At 45.4% G+C, this 16187-nt stretch overlaps 2 non-coding genes and 1 pseudogene across 2 annotated transcripts; all 3 read right to left on the bottom strand.

Annotated features, from left to right (window-relative positions):
• Nucleotides 1-5782: 5782 nt before the first annotated feature.
• LOC132134103 (U1 spliceosomal RNA) lies at nucleotides 5783-5946 on the bottom strand. The gene has a single exon (XR_009429367.1). It is a non-coding gene; the product is annotated as a U1 spliceosomal RNA (small nuclear RNA).
• Nucleotides 5947-10328: 4382 nt separating this feature from the next.
• On the bottom strand, nucleotides 10329-10492 carry LOC132134144 (U1 spliceosomal RNA). The gene has a single exon (XR_009429408.1). It is a non-coding gene; the product is annotated as a U1 spliceosomal RNA (small nuclear RNA).
• A 358-nt stretch (nucleotides 10493-10850) lies between these two features.
• Nucleotides 10851-10944, bottom strand: LOC132134101 (U2 spliceosomal RNA; annotated as a pseudogene).
• Nucleotides 10945-16187: the final 5243 nt, after the last annotated feature.

Raw genomic sequence — 16187 nt, 5'->3', positions numbered from 1 at the left:
TCATTGATAAAACACCATAAAAAACAATTTATTGGATAAAAACCAATAAAAAAAAACATCTGTTGTGCAAGACCGGGGGTGAGTCCTCATCAAGTCGGTCTTCACCCCACTCTCCAGAACAGGGACATGAGATGCTACTTTACGGGCTCAGCGGAGATCCCCTCTCCTCCGGCCCGCTGGCCCGCTGTTCCCGTAGCCAGAATGGTTAGGGTGCATCTACGGGCAGCCAGGGTCGGTGCCTGCCGGGACCCTCTCTGTGCGACCCCGGCCCCCCCGTCCGAATATCGTCGTCCGGTACCCCTGCAGCCTTGATGTTACCTTTAGCTCGCATGCATGGAGGGTTACCGTAACGCGCTTCCCCACCAGCAGGTTTCTGGTGGCCCAGATGGCATCCTTGATGACGTTGAGGGTGAGCCAGAGCGAGGTAAATTTCTGTGCCGTCAAGTCCTTCAAACTTGTTTGGCCTCACTTAGTGTGAGGCCCGGAACTGGACTCACCGGTTTCCGGTCCTGCACAACAGAAATGAGAGACTTGTGTTTAGTTAAATGGTGACATCTTCACTCTCTAAAAGGTATTTCTTTAAAAACTTTTTTATAAAACTGTAGTCTTTAGGCAAGTTAAAAGACACTGGGGTTTTCAAATCTACTGGTAAAATTTTCAAAGTTCTTAGGAAGACCCCATCCAAAATCGCGCCATTGCAGCCGTCTTGTTTTCTTTGGATGGGGTCATGGCATAACTGATGTGCAAGGCGGTGAAGCGGCTGCCTAAAAACAGGTGGGGGTCTGGGAGGCCTTTTCCAACGTTCTCTGGCCTTTTCTTGACTGTCTCCCTCTTCAGGCACTCCCACTTGGACCCCCACAGGAAGTAAAACACCGCCCTCTCCAGTTTCACCAGGAACCACCGAGGGGGGCTAAAAACAGAACAGACAAGTAAAATCAGAGGTAAAATCACATATTTAAAAATAAAAATTTTACCTTCAATCGTCAACTGTCTTAGTCCCCAAAACCCTAGTCTTTTCCTAACTTTCCCTAGCAAGTCAGTCCAGTTTTCCCGTCCCCCACCCTCTTTATCAAATTTAACACCTAAAATTTTAAAGTCCTCCTGTGTCCACGTCCCCCCACGGCCCGAAGAGCTGGGCCTCAGACTTGTTTCTATTGAGTTTGGCGCCCGAGGCCCGACCGTACCAGTCAGTCAAGTCCAGTGCTCTTCGTATAGATAAAATGTCCGTGGTTAAAAGAGTAACATCGTCCATGTATAAGGCACAAGTCGCTGTCAGTCCACCCGTCCCAGGAACGTCCAGTCCTTTGACCCATTTATCCTTTCTCAAGATCTGTGCCAGTGGCTCGATACAAGCCACATACAGGAGAGGAGATAAAGGACATCCCTGATGGACACCACTGTGTATGTTCACAGTTTTGGAAAGATGCCCGTTTACAAGGAATTTGCTGACTAGTCCCTTGTACAGCAGTCCCACCCAGGCTACAAACCTCTTTGTTGGAAAACCCATTTTTTGCAGTACCTGAAAAAGGTACTGGTGCGAGACTCGGTCAAATGCTTTTTCAAAGTCTAAATTTAGGACTACTAGCCGAATATTTCTGTCTCTCGCATAACAGATGGCGTCTCTGATCAGTACTAGGCTGTCTGTTATCTTTCTTCCGGGCACAGAACAAGCTTGATCCGGGTGAATCACGTCCTCTAAAGCCGTTGACATGCGTGTTGCTAAAATTTTGCTAAAAAGTTTATAATCAAAATTTAAAAGTGTTATGGGTCTCCAGTTTTTTAAGTCAGTCCGGTCACCTTTTTTGTGAAGTAAAGAAACTATCCCTATTCTAAAACTGTCTGGAAGTATGTCGAGGGTCTCAAACTCTTTAAAAACTGTCAAAAGCTCTTGTCCTAAAATGTCCCAAAATGTTAGATAAAACTCTAGGGGAAGTCCATCCACTCCTGGGGACTTCCCCTTCTTAAAACCTCCAAGTGCTTTTTGGATTTCTAAGATGTTAAAATCTTGGGTTAAAATCTCATTTTGACAGTCAACCCTTTCCTCAATAAAATTTAAAACTTCTTTTGCAGTGTCAAAGTGTACCTTTTTAAAACTATATAATGCCCCATAAAATTTTTCCACATCCTCTAAAATCTCTTTTGTTGTGTTAACCTCCCTATCCCCTGTTTTAACCCTGGTTAACCCCCCACCCCTTGTTATTATTTTCTTAAAAAAATATCTGGTACACTTTTCGCCTTTTTCTATTTCTCTCTCTTTACTTCTCAAAAGGACCCCTTTACTTTTTATATTGGCTAAAACTGACATTTCTTTTTTTACTTCCTGAATTTCGTCGATAAAATCAAAACCATTATTTAAAAGATTAAAATACCTTTGTAGTCTTTTCTGCAACCCCAACATGCGTTTCTTTTCCCTACTCTTCTTTTCTTTCCCTATCTTTCTAAAAAACTGTCTTGTCCGGTCCTTTACCATCTCCCACCACTGTGCACGTGTATCGTAAAAGTCTTGGAGGGTCTGCCATTGGCTGAACTGTTCCCTATATTCTAAAACTATATCCTTGTCTTCCAACAGGGAACAGTTCAGCTTCCACAGCCCTCCCCCTACCGTCACACCCATGGGCAGTGAAAGGGTGCAAGACAGCATTATGTGATCAGAGAAAAAGAGGGGGGTTAATGTAGCATCGGTCGGCGGGCAGTCCCTTGTAAAAACGTAGTCGATTCGAGAGGCTTTGGTACTATCACCACTGAACCAGGTGAAGCCCTCCTCTCTTTGATGCAAAATTTTAAAACAGTCGACTAAATTAAAATCTCTGACTAAACCCTGCAATAACACCGACGTTTTGTCCACTCTAAAATCCTCCCCTACCCTTTTCCTGTCTGTTTTGGATAAAACACAATTAAAATCCCCTGCTACCATTAGGGGGGCCCTACCTAGCATGTGGGGTTGCAAGTCTTCTAAAAGCTCATATCTTTCATTCTTTTCCGTAAAACCATATACATTAAGAACATTAAAATCCCTGTCTAAAAAGGTCAGATTTACTAAAAGTGCCCGGCCTTGCCTCACCACAGTGCTGCCCTTCACCAAGATGTTAGGATTATTAATTAAAACCGCAACTCCGTCATTTTTGTTAAAATTTGATCCGCTCCATATGGAGGCTCCTGCGGACCATAGCTCCTCCATTTTCTTGTACCTAGTTAAAAAGGGCAGAGAACACTCTTGTAATAAAAACAAATCTGACTTAAAAGATTTTAAAAGGGACAAAATACTCTGTGCTCTAATGGTGGACCTCACACTTCTTACATTGATAGTAGAGATGGTGAGGGCCATGAGCAGTAGGGTTAAAAAGGTATAAGACATTTAAAACAGAAGACAGTAAAAAGACTACAAAGATACGATTAAAATCATGTTATATCTTGTTGCATTTGCCTTTCCTTTTCCTCAGACGAGCTGGGATCAGGAGGGCAAATGCCTGTCGCTTCAGAGGCCACAGAGGAAACCTCTTGTGGCTCTTTTGGCGACGATGCTGTTAGCTTAATGTGCAAAAAGGATACCTCATTAGGGGACTCTAGGGGCCACATGCGCTCCAGATCTACCGAATCGATACTATCAAGCTTATATGCTGCCCTAGATTTTTTCTCCTCCGTTACAATCAGAGGAGACCCCGCAGGTCTTTTTTGCACCTGAGCGTTAGGGAGTGAACACTCTGTCTCACTCCCGGTAGATTCCTGCACCCCATCCGAAACTGTTACTAGTGAGGAATTGGTTTTTTCCTCACTTTCCTCTCCTTCCATGACCATTTCCTGTTCCGTTGCCTCCGCCCCTGTGGCCGTCCCACTTCCTCCTTCCTGCCCAATCCCTGAGGCCGGCTGGGAATTTGAAATTCCCGCCAAAACCTCAGGGACCGCCTCCTCTTTCCTTTGTTCATTCGTTTGTTGCCCATGTGGGGTGGCCATTTTGAGCTTGTTGGCAAAACTTTTAGGGCAGTCTCTGTAGAGGTGGTTTGTTTCTCCACAAAGATTGCACCGTCTGAAATTGGTACAATAATCAAACTGTGACCAATTTCTATACACTTCCCACATACTAACTCTTGGCATGCTTCAGCGAGATGACCAAACCTGCAACCCTTCCTGCAGAGTTTGGTATGTAGCCTCTGCTCTCTCCGAGCACAATCATGGAAGGCAGATGTTTCAGGCCCTGGTAGCCCCCAGCGTCTTCCCATTGTTTAATGGGAATTCGCCAGGAGCATGTCCAAATGCCATCTTCATCTAACACTTTGACAGGCTGGCCTCGAACAGTGCAAAATCTACCCAACCAAACATAAATATCATCTCCAGTCACTGTTTCATTGAACATCCTTACAATCACAGTTTTAAGTGTGTTATCAGAAAGTTTCTCGACAGTGAACATGGAGAACTGGGCTTTAACTGAATCAAACCTTTGCCAAAAGTCATTAAGCAGGGAAGCGGTTTTAAAACTGACATCAAATCCTTTGTTCAAGGGCAGAGTCATCAAACAATTCAGGTCATCAGATCTAAAAGCTAAGGTCTTTTGGATCAGCTATACGGGACATTCCAAGGAGCTTCCCCTCAACCTGCCTGAATAAAAAACGCACGCTGTGGTGCCTCCGCACGCCGGCAGGGGCAGCCGACATGGTGGAGGCACCAACATTCTAAAAACTTAAAACAACAATAAATACAATAATAAATAACCAAATAAATAATTAAAATACCTTACCTTAAAACTTGTTTTAGCCCGAAGCAGCAGAGTTCAATGTACCTCTCGAAGTTGTGTTACTCAAGATATAAAAAGATCTCTAGTCAGGAAACCTCCAAGAGGCGATCGCAGTCTCAACCGTCCGACAAGATATGTGATCTTAGCCAAAAGGCCGTGAAGCGATGCCGCTAAGACGCAGCGGGGAGGAAGCCGGACACGGCGATGCCCATCTCGGCTTTGGTAAGTCTGGGGGACCTAAAAACGCTGGGGGATGGTAGTACCCTCCCCTGTCTGCAACGTCACCGGGCCTCGTCACGCTCGGCCTGACGCTGGCACTGCAGCGACGGAAAGTACGGCATCGCTCGTAATTCCCAAACGGTTCGTCGCAGAGCCACGTGCCTTATGTCATGGGAATCCTTGGCTCGAGCCGAACCAGACGCAGGTCTCAGATTGGCTCGTCGCTCTGACGGAATTTCGGGGATTTGGGATTTTGTCGAAAACCTTCTTTTGCAACCTAGCGCCGCCAGGTATTTGGCCCAGTCCCACCCAAAGCAGCACAGAAAGCTTCTTTGGAGTCTGCCTGTCAATAATCATCCCAAAAAAGTGGAAATTTCCATTCACCTTGGCGAGGGGACCTCAAAACGTGCTAAGGTGGCGTGTCCGAGATGGCTCGAATGGCTATAACTCCAGGAAGGAATGAGATCCCTTCACCCAAATCGGCACACCTGTGCAGGGGCTCAGTCAGAGGCCAGGTGAAAAAGGGCGCTGCGACAGGCCACTCGGTGGCGCTGTAAGCGACAACAAAATTAATACCAATTGAAAAAGGACAACCAAACAACATGGAGACAGCTACAGCTAGGCTGCAGTCAGTCCAATCGACTTTCAAAGTAAGGTCTGTGCTATATTCGAACTGAACCACCCACCAGGTTCCGATTTTTCAAGAGCGTAACTGACTTTGTTTCACAGGCGCACAACACATACCTCGCATGTGACAGAACTCCCCATTCTGAAACGCAAAAAAAAACGCAAAACGCAAAAAAAACCTCTTCTGCTTTGTTTCACCAACAATTTCAGGGGAGAGCGCGAACGCAGTCCCCCACTACCATAAATTATGCAGTCGAGATTCCCGCATTTGGGGAATTCGCAGGGGTCAGCATGGCCGGAGTGCAATGGGCAAGCCTCGCCCTGGGTGAACCGCCTTCTTGATCATGGTGTCTCCCCTGCCAGGTAAGTATGAAGGCCCAGGCGGTCAGCCAGAGGTATGATTTGCGTCTCTACCGTCCACACCAACGGTTAGCCCCCCTCCAGGAAAGGAAGGATGGGTGCCTTCCGTTACTGGCCTGGAAACTGCCAAGCTCATGGGCCGGGGCTTCCCAACGCCGGTTTTAGATGACTCTCTTTAACCAAACACACCTGATTCGGTGCATCACCTCGTCTGTGAAAGACCTCAGGTGGGTGCATCGTTCATGGAAGAGTCCAAGACCCCAGGAGGGCGCATCAGGAAAAAAGTTCGCAATACACCACAGCATGGCAGATCTCATTCCTTGTTGCAAATACAGTTGCTATTTAATGAAAAGTGAGATACGCACCACATGTGGTGCACATGTGTGCCAAAATTCAACGCTCATTTTTGTAAGGGATAAAACTTACAAAAATGGATTCCTCTGAGTGCCCTGAGTACAGTACAACTGTTTTCTCTAGGCCTCATAAAAAAATTTCTTCCGACTTCCACCCCCCTCGAGCTGCCTTTTCTAGCCAGGGAGCGTGCACCCTGGCCGGCATGGATGAGTAGGTACGAGGGGGGTGGATTGTACTATTTTTTTGCTAATATCTCCGCGAAGCGGTGGAACCCGGGGCTGAAATTCATGGGATCCTTAGAGGGTCGAGGGGCCTACCGTATGCAACCACCCTCGAGTTCCTGGGTGGTCCAGTTCCTGAGTTATAATGGTTCAAATTCCACATTTTGGGGGGCCGTAACTCGGAACCCCAGGGTCATAGGGACATGGGGCTAGTGTCGTCGGATAGAGCTCCCAAAGGTCTAATTTTGACCAGAGTTTGGTGTTGTTTCTCCTCTTTTCGAGTGAGTTATGGCCAGTCAAATTTTGGGACTTTTTGTATTTGCGGGTCCATATCTCTGGCTCCCGGGGTTCTATCGACTTGGGGGAGGTGGCTTCAGAGAGGGCCCTTTGAGGGCTATCAAGTCACCGAGTTTTAAGTTGCTAGGTCTCTTCCTTCCATTTGACTATCAAAAATGTGGGGGACCATAACTCCGCCCCCGGGGTGTTATGGATGGGGGGGGCAGCGGTGTTCGGTAGGCCTTCTGGAGTTCTTACTCTGACCCGAGTTTGGTGCAGTTTGGCCCCGTTTTGGCGGAGTTACATCTTGGCAAAGTCTGTGACATTTTGGTTATGAATGAGAAGTAGACTGGCAAGTGATCCATGAAATAGTGCCATATGTAGTTCATTAGACTATGAGTGGAATGAGAAATAGACTGGTCAGTGACCAAGGAAATAGTCCCATTTGAAGTTGTTTGGACTAAAAGTGGAATGAGAAATAGACTGCAAAGTGTGCACTCTTGTTTTATAAAACGTATTTTACAATACATTATGGATAAATTGGAATTAGGAAGATTTCAAATAAAGAAACTGTTAAGTGACAAATGAAATAGCTCCGTGTGTAGTTCATTAGACTAGAAGTGATTTGAGAAATAGACTGACAATAAAAAATATTGCTATTTAATTTACTGCAAGACTTGCAACATTTGTGGTTCAAATTAACCAAAATCCAACATTTTTTCTATGCATATTTCTACAGTATAATGGGATAAAACTTACAAAAATGGATTCCTCTGAGTGCCCTGAGTACAGTACAAGTGTTTTCTCTAGGCTTCATAAAAAAAATTTTCTTCCGACTTCCACCCCCCTCGAGCTGCCTTTTCTAGCCAGGGAGGGTGCACCCTGGCCGTCATGGATGAGTAGGTATGAGGGGGGTGGATGGTACTATTTTTTTGCTAATATCTCCGCGAAGCGGTGGACCCCGAGGCTAAAATTCGGGGGATCCCTAGAAGATCGAGGAGCCTACCGTATGCAACCACCCTCGAGTTCCTGGGTATTCCGGTTCCTGAGTTATAACGGTTCAAATTCCACATTTTGTGGGGCCGTAACTCGGACCCCCGGGGTCATAGGAACATGGGGCTGGTGTAGTCGGATAGAGCTCCCAAAGGTCTAATTTTGACCTGAGTTTGGTGTTTTTTCCTCTCTTTTTGGGTGAGTTATTGCCGGTCAAATTTTGGGACTTTTTGCATTTGCGGGTCCATATCTCTGGCCCCCGGGGGTCTATCGACTTGGGGGAGGTGGCTTCAGAGAGGGCCCTTCGAGGGCTATCAAGTCACCAAGTTTCAAGTCGCTAGAACTCTTCCTTCCATTTGACTATCAAAAATGTGGGGAGCCATAACTCCGCCCCCGGGGTGTTATGGATGGGGGGGCAGCGGTGTTCGGTAGGCCTTCTGGAGTTCTTACTCTGACCCGAGTTTGGTGCAGTTTGGCCCCGTTTTGGCGGAGTTACAGCTTGGCAAAGTCTGTGACATTTTGGTTAACATTCACCACAATTTTGGATATGTCCGCAAATGTTCCGGATGTGATCCGTGGTCATTCCGTGAATATAATGGTCAAATGGACAAATAGTGGGTTCGTGGGACCCAGGGTGGGGGTCCGCAAGTGGTCCGCAGATGATCCGCAGTCATTGTGTGAACATAATGGTCAAATGGACAAATAGTGGGTTCGTGGGACCCAGGGTGGGGGTCCGCAAGTGGTCTGCAGATGATCCGCAGTCATTGTGTGAATATAATGGTCAAATGGACATATACGGGGTTCGTGGGACCCAGGGTGGGGGTCCGCAAGGGGTCTGCAGATGATCCGCAGTCATTGTGTGAATATAATGGTCAAATGGACAAATAATGGGTTCGTGGGACCCGGGTTGGGGGTCCGACGGGGGTCCGCATCGGTTCCGTGGTCATTCTGTAACTTTAAAGGTCAAATGGACAAATATAGGTTTCGTGGGCAAAAAAATCGTACACCCCCCATTCGGGTAAATGCCACTGTTTTAAACCTGAGGTGTACTGCTCCGTGCGCCACCCTGTGGAGAAGTGCTGAATGGCATGTAGGGGCCTCAAATCTGGGTGGGCTTCCGCGGGGCCCCTCGGGGGTCCAGATCCTCCTGCGCCGGTCAGGGGTCTCCCGTGGGCCGGCGCGGTCCGGCAGACATCGACGCCGCGTCCGTCAAAAATTTTTTGGGGTCAGCGCGCAGGTCCCCTTAACCCACGTACACGAGCCCTCAAACTTATACCTGAATGGACGCTCCAAAAAAAAAGGACTTTCTGGAGAAGTCAAGACGTGACATCCCTAGGAGCTTGCCATTCACCTCTTTAAAACAAAAGCGCACGCTGTGGTGCCTCCGCACGCCGGCACGGGCAGCCGACATGATGAAGGCACCAACAGCCTAGAAACTTAAAACAACAATAAATACAATAATAAATAACCAAATAAATAATTAAAAGACCTTACCTTAAAACGTGTTGGAGCCCGAAGCAGCAGAGTTCAATGTACCTCTCGAAGTTGTGTGACTCAAGATATAAAAAGATCTCGAGTCAGGAAACCTCCAAGAGGCGATCGCAGTCTAAACCGTCTGACAAGGTACGTGATCTTAGCCAAAAGGCCGAGAAGCGATGCCGCTAAGACGCAGCGGGCAGGAAGCCGGACACGGCGATGCCCATCTCGGCTTTGGTAAGTCTGGGGGACCTAAAAATGCTGGGGGATGGTAGTACCCTCCCCTGTCTGCAACGTCACCAGGACTCGTCACGCTCGGCCTGACGCTGGCACTGCAGCGACGGAAAGTACGGCATCGCTCGTAACTCCCAAACGGTTCGTCGCAGAGCCACGTGCCTTATGTAATGGGAATCCTTGGCTCGAGCCGAACCAGACGCAGGTCTCAGATTGGCTCGTCGCTCTGACAAAATTTTCGGGTATTTGGGATTTTGTCGAAAACCTTCTTTTGCAACCTAGCGCCAGGTATTTGGCCCAGTCCCACCCAAAGCAGCACAGAAAGCTTCTTTGGAGTCTGCCTGTCAATAATCATCCCAAAAAAGTGGAAATTTCCATTCACCTTGGCGAGGGGACCTCAAAACGTGCTAACGTGGCGTGTCCGAGATGGCTCGAATGGCTATAACTCCAGGAAGGAATGAGATCCCTTCACCCAAATCGGCACACCTGTGCAGGGGCTCAGTCAGAAGCAAGGTGAAAAAGGGCGCTGCGACAGGCCACTCGGTGGCGCTGTAAGCGACAACAAAATTAATACCAATTGAAAAAGGACAACCAAACAACATGGAGACAGCTACAGCTAGGCTGCAGTCAGTCCAATGGACTTTCAAAGTAAGGTCTGTGCTATATTCGAACTGAACCACCCACCAGGGTCCGATTTTTCAAGAGCGTAAAAATCGGTGAAAGCGTTGTTTCACAGGCGCACAACACATACCTCGCATGTGACAGAACTCCCCATTCTGAAACGCAAAAAAAAAAAAAACCTGGAAAAAACCTCTTCTGCTTTGTTTCACCAACAATTTCAGGGGAGAGCACGAACGCAGTCCCCCACTACCATAAATTATGCAGTCGAGATTCCCGCATTTGGGGAATTCGCAGGGGTCAGCATGGCCGGAGTGCAATGGGCAAGCCTCGCCCTGGGTGAACCGCCTTCTTGATCATGGTGTCTCCCCTGCCAGGTTAGTATGAAGGCCCAGGCGGTCAGCCAGAGGTACGATTTGCGTCTCTACCGTCCACACCAACGGTTAGCCCCCCTCCAGGAAAGGAAGGACGGGTGCCTTCCATTACTGGCCTGGAAACTGCCAAGCTCATGGGCCGGTGCTTCCCAACGCCGGTTTTAGATGACTCTCTTTAACCAAACACACCTGATTCGATGCATCACCTCGTCTGTGAAAGACCTCAGGTGGGTGCATCGTTCGTGGAAGAGTCCAAGACCCCAGGAGGGCGCATCAGGAAAAAAGTTCGCAATACACCACAGCATGGCAGATCTCATTCCTTGTTCTGCTATTCGACACAATAAACGGCAATCCCCAAAAAGGGAAAGCACACCGTTCCTGGAGAAACTGCAATACCAGGCCGATCCTTGGAGTGGACGGAGCAAGCCCCGGCTCCAGCTCCGTGATCTAAAAATCCATTTAACCCTTTCGAGTCGATTAACGTGGATACGCGTTTTGAGTCATTTTCTCCTGATAACCCCGAAAAGACCTTAAATTACACTTTCAGTTTTAATCGTACAGATAAGAGCAATACATCAATCGAATCTGTAAAGGGTCTACTTTTTTTTGGATACAGACATAATAACAACAAAACTTTGTGCACTTATAAAATAAAGATAACAAACAAGGTGTGCTGTCTGCAGCCTTTGTCTGCGCTTATCTTCATTTACAAACAAGTCATTAAAATGAACTGTAACTCCGTGAATACTCAACGAAAATACATGGGGGAGATATCTATAGAAAGCTTGACATGTCTATTTTTAAACTAAACAAGTGCCGCCGAAAACAGATATTCTGTGATAAAGTAATCCATATGAAAACAACGCGATGTCTGTTTTTCAAGTCTCCCTTCATTATATCTAATGTGACCACGCCCCCGCGCTGAACGCGCTATTCAGATTCAAACTGAAGCGCGAGGCTTGAATACGCCCATAACAGAAGAAAAAGCAGCGAGCCTGTTCTTCAAGTGTTTATTTTACTGTTTGCTTCGCGATGAGAGGAATAAGACGTAATTCACCCCAAAAAGATGTCATGTGGTTGAGGATTTGAGAAATGGATTTCCTCAGAAAAAAAGAATGCAGCACTTTATTCAGCAGAGATCATAAACATGAGTAAGTCTCTTTTTATTTATTTATATACTTGTACTAGTTTTCACATAACGTGTAAACATTTTACTAGTTAGACTTTTTCCAAATACTTTTTCCAAACTATAATTCCTGACTAAATGTATAGTAATCAAGTGAAACATTATGAAGTTTCAATAACAATATACAATACTATACCATTCAAAAGCTTGATGTAAATAATATAAATGTAACAAATAGTTAACTGTCACAAATGTAAAAACATGCTTTTCTTTCAATTTATTCCCCCTAAAAACCCAGAAAAATATTCTCAGCTCTTTTCAACATTAATAATAATGATAATAATAATAACAATAAATGTTTTTTTTTGTAGAAAATAAGATTGTTAAAAGGATTCTGAAGGATTGTGTGACTGGAGTAAGGATGCCAAACAATTTGTTTGAAAGTCAGCTTTGATTGTTTCTAATAAACTGTTTAACTGCACCCCAAGTGGATATTAAATTATGTTGTGGGATAATTAAATATATTCTAAATAAACTACAAACATAAAATTATATAGATTTATTTTGTTCTTGCATTCTCTCTTGTAACTCCTCACTCACAGTGGCACAGATGACTGAATGGCTCATTATGCAGCTCATTATGCAGGCCTTTGTCTTCTCAGGTGTAAATCACAATGATATTCATGGTAGTTGACGCCTACTCGCATATGACTTTTACCAACAAAAAGTGTCTTAGAAAATTTAAATCAATATATTGTTCTCTGTGAGTGAGTAAACAAGATGATTTTCACATCATTTAGAAAGAAAAATTCTAGACTACAAGCTCCAGTTCTCAAAAATCCCGGGAACCATTGTTCTTTATGTGTTTTTTTGCCTTATTCAAGTGTTTTAACATTTTTAGTTTTTCACTAACCACGCATAATATTTTTTTTCTCAAAAACACAATCATGTACATACATGCATTTCACATATTATTATAGCCCAGTTTGTGCTGATTACAGTGAGATTAGACTTTACCCATTTAGATATTTATAAGAAACTGAAAAAAGCACAAATGTCAGGGCATGACAAAACTTCTCCAGGCCCCAAAAATACCCTTAGACTCCAGAGGGTTAATATGTAGTCCCCGGATGGGGGACGTATCAGATATTAAACTGATAAGAACAGATTTTTTTTCTTTCAAAAAAGTTTTATTGTCACGAGTTACATTTTTTCCATTTGCATTTTTACTTTCACACACATTTTTCTTTTCAAGCACACATTAAAACAAGCCATATAATATATAATAAATACACATGGTAAAATGAAAGAAACAATCATTGTTAAAAAACATTTGATTAAAACCACAGTGTTTTGCTTGTTTTTAAAAGGCCATATTTGGGGTGTGTTTAAAAGGTGCGATTGGTTTCAAAAGTAAAATACATATTTAAAAAAGCAAACAAGCCTCATATGCATGTTAATAAAACCAATTTTATTGATAAAACACAATAAAAACCAATTTATTGGATAAAAACCAATAAAAAAAAACATCTGTTGTGCAAGACCGGGGGTGAGTCCTTATCAAGTCGGTCTTCACCCCACTCTCCAGAACAGGGACATGAGATGCTACTTTACGGGCTCAGCGGAGATCCCCTCTCCTCCGGCCAGCTGGCCCGCTGTTCCCGTAGCCAGAATGGTGAGGGTGCATCTACGGGCAGCCAGGGTCGGTGCCTGCCGGGACCCTCTCTGTGCGACCCCGGCCCCCCCGTCCGAATATCGTCGTCCGGTACCCCTGCAGCATTGATGTTACCTTTAGCTCGCATGCATGGAGGGTTACCGTAACGCGCTTCCCCACCAGCAGGTTTCTGGTGGCCCAGATGGCATCCTTGATGACGTTGAGGGTGAGCTAGAGCGAGGTAAATTTCTGTGCCGTCAAGTCCTTCAAGCCCCGGCCCACCCCAAGGAATGGCGAGCTGGTACCCGAACTGGGCCCCACCTGCTGGTAGGCACGGGAAATACAGGGGGCCGGTCTTGGCCCACAGGACCCGCGCAGTGCTGCAGTCCCAGAGCAGGTGGTGGACGGTCTCCGGGGAATTGCAGCCGGACCGAGGGCAGATGGGGTTTTTGGCCATGCCTCTGGAGTGCATAACCGCCCTGACCGGGAGGATCTCATGAGCCACCATCCACGATAAGTCCTTGTGCCTTTTCTGGAGAGCAGGGTGAGCCGCATTCCGCCAAACTTGTTTGGCCTCACTTAGTGTGAGGCCCGGAACTGGACTCACCGGTTCCCGGTCCTGCACAACAGAAATGAGAGACTTGTGTTTAGTTAAAATGGTGAAATCTTCCCTCTCTAAAAGGTATTTCTTTAAAAACTTTTTTATAAAACTGTACTCTTTAGGCAAGTTAAAAGACACTGGGGTTTTCAAATCTACTGGTAAAATTTTCAAAGTTCTTAGGTAAGACCCCATCCAAAATCGCGCCATTGCAGCCGTCTTGTTTTCTTTGGATGGGGTCATGGCATAACTGATGTGCAGGGCGGTGAAGCAGCTGCCTAAAAACAGGTGGGGGTCTGGGAGGCCTTTTCCACCGTTCTCTGGCCTTTTCTTGACTGTCTCCCTCTTCAGGCGCTCCCACTTGGACCCCCACAGGAAGTAAAACACCGCCCTCTCCAGTGTCACCAGGAACTGCCGAGGGGGGCTAAAAACAGAACAAACAAGTAAAATCAGAGGTAAAATCACAGATTTAAAAATTAAAATTTTACCTTCAATCGTCAACTGTCTTAGTCCCCAAAACTCTAGTCTTTTCCTAACTTTCCCTAGCAAGTCAGTCCAGCTTTCCCGTCCTCCACCCTCTTTATCAAATTTAACACCTAAAATTTTAAAATCGTTGTCTTTAAAAACCAAATCAAGTCCTCCTGTGTCCACGTCCCCCCACGGCCCGAAGAGCTGGGCCTCAGACTTGTTTCTATTGAGTTTGGCGCCCGAGGCCCGACCGTACCAGTCAGTCAAGTCCAGTGCTCTTCGTATAGATAAAATGTCTGTGGTTAAAAGAGTAACATCGTCCATGTATAAGGCACAAGTCGCTGTCAGTCCACCCGTCCCAGGAACGTCCAGTCCTTTGATCCATTTATCCTTTCTCAAGATCTGTGCCAGTGGCTCGATACAAGCCACAAACAGGAGAGGAGATAAAGGACATCCCTGACGGACACCACTGTGTATGTTCACAGTTTTGGAAAGATGCCCGTTTACAAGGAATTTGCTGACTAGTCCCTTGTACAGCAGTCCCACCCAGGCTACAAACCTCTTTGGAAAACCCATTTTTTGCAGTACCTGAAAAAGGTACTGGTGCGAGACTCGGTCAAATGCTTTTTCAAAGTCTAAATTTAGGACTACTAGCCGAATATTTCTGTCTCTCGCATAACAGATGGCGTCTCTGATCAGCACTAGGCTGTCTGTTATCTTTCTTCCGGGCACAGAACAAGCTTGATCCGGGTGAATCACGTCCTCTAAAGCCATTGACATGCGTGTTGCTAAAATTTTGCTAAAAAGTTTATAATCAAAATTTAACAGTGTTATGGGTCTCCAGTTTTTTAAGTCAGTCCGGTCACCTTTTTTGTGAAGTAAAGAAACTATCCCTATTCTAAAACTGTCTGGAAGTCTGTCGAGGGTCTCAAACTCTTTAAAAACTGTCAAAAGCTCTTGTCCTAAAATGTCCCAAAATGTTAGATAAAACTCTAGGGGAAGTCCATCCACTCCTGGGGACTTCCCCTTCTTAAAACCTCCAAGAGCTTTTTGGATTTCTAAGATGTTAAAATCTTGGGTTAAAATCTCATTTTGACAGTCAACCCTTTCCTCAATAAAATTTAAAACTTCTTTTGCAGTGTCAAAGTGTACCTTTTTAAAACTATATAATGCCCCATAAAATTTTTCCACATCCTCTAAAATCTCTTTTGTTGTGTTAACCTCCCTATCCCCTGTTTTAACCCTGGTTAACCCCCCACCCCTTGTTATTATTTTCTTAAAAAAATATCTGGTACACTTTTCGCCTTCTTCTATTTCTCTCTCTTTACTTCTTAAAAGGACCCCTTTACTTTCTATATTGGCTAAAACTGACATTTCTTTTTTTACTTCCTGAATTTCCTCGTTAAAATCAAAACCATTATTTAAAAGATTAAAATACCTTTGTAGTCTTTTCTGGAACCCCAACATGCGTTTCTTTTCCCTACTCTTCTTTTCTTTCCCTATCTTTCTAAAAAACTGTCTTGTCCGGTCCTTTACCATCTCCCACCACTGTGCACGTGTATCGTAAAAGTCTTGGAGGTTCTGCCATTGGCTGAACTGTTCCCTATATTCTAAAACTATATCCTTGTCTTCCAACAGGGAACAGTTCAGCTTCCACAGCCCTCCCCCTACCGTCACACCCATGGGCAGTGAAAGGGTGCAAGACAGCATCATGTGATCAGAGAAAAAGAGGGGGGTTAATGTAGCATCGGTCGGCGGGCAGTCCCTTGTAAAAACGTAGTCGATTCGAGAGGCTTTGGTACCATCACCACTGAACCAGGTGAAGCCCTCCTCTCTTTGATGCAAAATTTTAAAACAGTC

The sequence above is a fragment of the Carassius carassius genome, unplaced genomic scaffold, assembly GCF_963082965.1.
Source record: "Carassius carassius unplaced genomic scaffold, fCarCar2.1 SCAFFOLD_66, whole genome shotgun sequence".
Lineage (NCBI taxonomy): Eukaryota > Metazoa > Chordata > Actinopteri > Cypriniformes > Cyprinidae > Carassius > Carassius carassius.
This window is presented reverse-complemented; position numbering and strand designations above follow the sequence as displayed.